We start from the raw sequence: 6,146 nt of genomic DNA on the forward strand, positions 1-6,146 counted from the left end.
ATTTCTATGGAACTGCAGCTCGGCTTGTGACTGTGGTTTTCCCGGTCACACAAAAATGCTGAAATTCGACTTATACAGTGTTTGTGCTTATTAAACTTGATGAATTCTCTCCTCTTGACGGTAGAATAGTGTGTAAAGCAAAGCACAATACATTGCTATGTGTAGAAGCAAAGATATACGCGATTTCAGAATGTGTTCCTAGAACAGCTGCGAGCAACTATTTTACTCAACGTTAACAACACATCTGAAGCTCAATATTTCTGGGCTGAAGCGGGGAGGATTAGACAAAGTGTGCACTGTAAAGGGGAAGTCTGTGGCATTAACAGGAAGGGAGAAAAAGTACTTTCTACCCATTTCTAGTTCAGCGGTAAAACTGAAATTTCTATGGAACTGCAGCTCGGCTTGTGACTGTGGTTTTCCCGGTCACACAAAAATGCTGAAATTCGACTTATACAGTGTTTGTGCTTATTAAACTTGATGAATTCTCTCCTCTTGACGGGAGAATAGTGTGTAAAGCAAAGCACAATACATTGCTATGTGTAGAAGCAAAGATATACGCGATTTCAGAATGTGTTCCTAGAACAGCTGCGAGCAACTTTTTTTACTCAACGTTAACAACACATCTGAAGCTTAATATTTCTGGGCTGAAGCGGGGAGGATTAGACAAAGTGTGCACTGTAAAGGGGAAGTCTGTGGCATTAACAGGAAGGGAGAAAAAGTACTTTCTACAAATTTCTAGTTCAGCGGTAAAACTGAAATTTCTATGGAACTGCAGCTCGGCTTGTGACTGTGGTTTTCCCGGTCACACAAAAATGCTGAAATTCGACTTATACAGTGTTTGTGCTTATTAAACTTGATGAATTCTCTCCTCTTGACGGTAGAATAGTGTGTAAAGCAAAGCACAATACATTGCTATGTGTAGAAGCAAAGATATACGCGATTTCAGAATGTGTTCCTAGAACAGCTGCGAGCAACTTTTTTACTCAACGTTAACAACACATCTGAAGCTCAATATTTCTGGGCTGAAGCGGGGAGGATTAGACAAAGTGTGCACTGTAAAGGGGAAGTCCTTGGCATTAACAGGAAGGGAGAAATAGTACGTTCTACCCATTTTTAGTTCAGCGGTAAAACTGAAATTTCTATGGAACTGCAGCTCGGCTTGTGACTGTAGTTTTCCCGGTCACACAAAAATGCTGAAATTCGACTTATACAGTGTTTGTGCTTATTAAACTTGATGAATTCTCTCCTCTTGACGGTAGAATAGTGTGTAAAGCAAAGCACAATACATTGCTATGTGTAGAAGCAAAGATATACGCGATTTCAGAATGTGTTCCTAGAACAGCTGCGAGCAACTTTTTTACTCAACGTTAACAACACATCTGAAGCTCAATATTTCTGGGCTGAAGCGGGGAGGATTAGACAAAGTGTGCACTGTAAAGGGGAAGTCTGTGGCATTAACAGGAAGGGAGAAAAAGTACTTTCTACCCATTTTTAGGTTCAGCGGTAAAACTGAAGTTTCTATGGAACTGCAGCTCGGTTTGTGACTGTGGTTTTCCCGGTCACACAAAAATGCTGAAATTCGACTTATACAGTGTTTGTGCTTATTAAACTTGATGAATTCTCTCCTCTTGACGGTAGAATAGTGTGTAAAGCAAAGCACAATACATTGCTATGTGTAGAAGCAAAGATATACGCGATTTCAGAATGTGTTCCTAGAACAGCTGCGAGCAACTTTTTTACTCAACGTTAACAACACATCTGAAGCTCAATATTTCTGGGCTGAAGCGGGGAGGATTAGACAAAGTGTGCACTGTAAAGGGGAAGTCTGTGGCATTAACAGGAAGGGAGAAAAAGTACTTTCTACCCATTTCTAGTTCAGCGGTAAAACTGAAATTTCTATGGAACTGCAGCTCGTCTTGTGACTGTGGTTTTCCCGGTCACACAAAAATGCTGAAATTCGACTTATACAGTGTTTGTGCTTATTAAACTTGATGAATTCTCTCCTCTTGACGGGAGAATAGTGTGTAAAGCAAAGCACAATACATTGCTATGTGTAGAAGCAAAGATATACGCGATTTCAGAATGTGTTCCTAGAACAGCTGCGAGCAACTTTTTTTACTCAACGTTAACAACACATCTGAAGCTTAATATTTCTGGGCTGAAGCGGGGAGGATTAGACAAAGTGTGCACTGTAAAGGGGAAGTCTGTGGCATTAACAGGAAGGGAGAAAAAGTACTTTCTACAAATTTCTAGTTCAGCGGTAAAACTGAAATTTCTATGGAACTGCAGCTCGGCTTGTGACTGTGGTTTTCCCGGTCACACAAAAATGCTGAAATTCGACTTATACAGTGTTTGTGCTTATTAAACTTGATGAATTCTCTCCTCTTGACGGTAGAATAGTGTGTAAAGCAAAGCACAATACATTGCTATGTGTAGAAGCAAAGATATACGCGATTTCAGAATGTGTTCCTAGAACAGCTGCGAGCAACTTTTTTACTCAACGTTAACAACACATCTGAAGCTCAATATTTCTGGGCTGAAGCGGGGAGGATTAGACAAAGTGTGCACTGTAAAGGGGAAGTCTGTGGCATTAACAGGAAGGGAGAAAAAGTACTTTCTACCCATTTCTAGTTCAGCGGTAAAACTGAAATTTCTATGGAACTGCAGCTCGGCTTGTGACTGTGGTTTTCCCGGTCACACAAAAATTCTGAAATTCGACTTATACAGTGTTTGTGCTTATTAAACTTGATGAATTCTCACCTCTTGACGGTAGAATAGTGTGTAAAGCAAAGCACAATACATTGCTATGTGTAGAAGCAAAGATATACGCGATTTCATAATGTGTTCCTAGAACAGCTGCGAGCAACTTTTTTACTCAACGTTAACAACACATCTGAAGCTCAATATTTCTGGGCTGAAGCGGGGAGGATTAGACAAAGTGTGCACTGTAAAGGGGAAGTCTGTGGCATTAACAGGAAGGGAGAAAAAGTACTTTCTACCCATTTCTAGTTCAGCGGTAAAACTGAAATTTCTATGGAACTGCAGCTCGTCTTGTGACTGTGGTTTTCCCGGTCACACAAAAATGCTGAAATTCGACTTATACAGTGTTTGTGCTTATTAAACTTGATGAATTCTCTCCTCTTGACGGGAGAATAGTGTGTAAAGCAAAGCACAATACATTGCTATGTGTAGAAGCAAAGATATACGCGATTTCAGAATGTGTTCCTAGAACAGCTGCGAGCAACTTTTTTTACTCAACGTTAACAACACATCTGAAGCTTAATATTTCTGGGCTGAAGCGGGGAGGATTAGACAAAGTGTGCACTGTAAAGGGGAAGTCCTTGGCATTAACAGGAAGGGAGAAAAAGTACTTTCTACCCATTTTTAGTTCAGCAGTAAAACTGAAATTTCTATGGAACTGCAGCTCGGCTTGTGACTGTGGTTTTCCCGGTCACACAAAAATGCTGAAATTCGACTTATACAGTGTTTGTGCTTATTAAACTTGATGAATTCTCTCCTCTTGACGGTAGAATAGTGTGTAAAGCAAAGCACAATACATTGCTATGTGTAGAAGCAAAGATATACGCGATTTCAGAATGTGTTCCTAGAACAGCTGCGAGCAACTATTTTACTCAACGTTAACAACACATCTGAAGCTCAATATTTCTGGGCTGAAGCGGGGAGGATTAGACAAAGTGTGCACTGTAAAGGGGAAGTCTGTGGCATTAACAGGAAGGGAGAAAAAGTACTTTCTACCCATTTCTAGTTCAGCGGTAAAACTGAAATTTCTATGGAACTGCAGCTCGGCTTGTGACTGTGGTTTTCCCGGTCACACAAAAATGCTGAAATTCGACTTATACAGTGTTTGTGCTTATTAAACTTGATGAATTCTCTCCTCTTGACGGGAGAATAGTGTGTAAAGCAAAGCACAATACATTGCTATGTGTAGAAGCAAAGATATACGCGATTTCAGAATGTGTTCCTAGAACAGCTGCGAGCAACTTTTTTTACTCAACGTTAACAACACATCTGAAGCTTAATATTTCTGGGCTGAAGCGGGGAGGATTAGACAAAGTGTGCACTGTAAAGGGGAAGTCTGTGGCATTAACAGGAAGGGAGAAAAAGTACTTTCTACAAATTTCTAGTTCAGCGGTAAAACTGAAATTTCTATGGAACTGCAGCTCGGCTTGTGACTGTGGTTTTCCCGGTCACACAAAAATGCTGAAATTCGACTTATACAGTGTTTGTGCTTATTAAACTTGATGAATTCTCTCCTCTTGACGGTAGAATAGTGTGTAAAGCAAAGCACAATACATTGCTATGTGTAGAAGCAAAGATATACGCGATTTCAGAATGTGTTCCTAGAACAGCTGCGAGCAACTTTTTTACTCAACGTTAACAACACATCTGAAGCTCAATATTTCTGGGCTGAAGCGGGGAGGATTAGACAAAGTGTGCACTGTAAAGGGGAAGTCCTTGGCATTAACAGGAAGGGAGAAATAGTACGTTCTACCCATTTTTAGTTCAGCGGTAAAACTGAAATTTCTATGGAACTGCAGCTCGGCTTGTGACTGTAGTTTTCCCGGTCACACAAAAATGCTGAAATTCGACTTATACAGTGTTTGTGCTTATTAAACTTGATGAATTCTCTCCTCTTGACGGTAGAATAGTGTGTAAAGCAAAGCACAATACATTGCTATGTGTAGAAGCAAAGATATACGCGATTTCAGAATGTGTTCCTAGAACAGCTGCGAGCAACTTTTTTACTCAACGTTAACAACACATCTGAAGCTCAATATTTCTGGGCTGAAGCGGGGAGGATTAGACAAAGTGTGCACTGTAAAGGGGAAGTCTGTGGCATTAACAGGAAGGGAGAAAAAGTACTTTCTACCCATTTTTAGGTTCAGCGGTAAAACTGAAGTTTCTATGGAACTGCAGCTCGGTTTGTGACTGTGGTTTTCCCGGTCACACAAAAATGCTGAAATTCGACTTATACAGTGTTTGTGCTTATTAAACTTGATGAATTCTCTCCTCTTGACGGTAGAATAGTGTGTAAAGCAAAGCACAATACATTGCTATGTGTAGAAGCAAAGATATACGCGATTTCAGAATGTGTTCCTAGAACAGCTGCGAGCAACTTTTTTACTCAACGTTAACAACACATCTGAAGCTCAATATTTCTGGGCTGAAGCGGGGAGGATTAGACAAAGTGTGCACTGTAAAGGGGAAGTCTGTGGCATTAACAGGAAGGGAGAAAAAGTACTTTCTACCCATTTCTAGTTCAGCGGTAAAACTGAAATTTCTATGGAACTGCAGCTCGTCTTGTGACTGTGGTTTTCCCGGTCACACAAAAATGCTGAAATTCGACTTATACAGTGTTTGTGCTTATTAAACTTGATGAATTCTCTCCTCTTGACGGGAGAATAGTGTGTAAAGCAAAGCACAATACATTGCTATGTGTAGAAGCAAAGATATACGCGATTTCAGAATGTGTTCCTAGAACAGCTGCGAGCAACTTTTTTTACTCAACGTTAACAACACATCTGAAGCTTAATATTTCTGGGCTGAAGCGGGGAGGATTAGACAAAGTGTGCACTGTAAAGGGGAAGTCTGTGGCATTAACAGGAAGGGAGAAAAAGTACTTTCTACAAATTTCTAGTTCAGCGGTAAAACTGAAATTTCTATGGAACTGCAGCTCGGCTTGTGACTGTGGTTTTCCCGGTCACACAAAAATGCTGAAATTCGACTTATACAGTGTTTGTGCTTATTAAACTTGATGAATTCTCTCCTCTTGACGGTAGAATAGTGTGTAAAGCAAAGCACAATACATTGCTATGTGTAGAAGCAAAGATATACGCGATTTCAGAATGTGTTCCTAGAACAGCTGCGAGCAACTTTTTTACTCAACGTTAACAACACATCTGAAGCTCAATATTTCTGGGCTGAAGCGGGGAGGATTAGACAAAGTGTGCACTGTAAAGGGGAAGTCTGTGGCATTAACAGGAAGGGAGAAAAAGTACTTTCTACCCATTTCTAGTTCAGCGGTAAAACTGAAATTTCTATGGAACTGCAGCTCGGCTTGTGACTGTGGTTTTCCCGGTCACACAAAAATTCTGAAATTCGACTTATACAGTGTTTGTGCTTAT

This window comes from Ascaphus truei, unplaced genomic scaffold, assembly GCF_040206685.1.
Source record: "Ascaphus truei isolate aAscTru1 unplaced genomic scaffold, aAscTru1.hap1 HAP1_SCAFFOLD_133, whole genome shotgun sequence".
Lineage (NCBI taxonomy): Eukaryota > Metazoa > Chordata > Amphibia > Anura > Ascaphidae > Ascaphus > Ascaphus truei.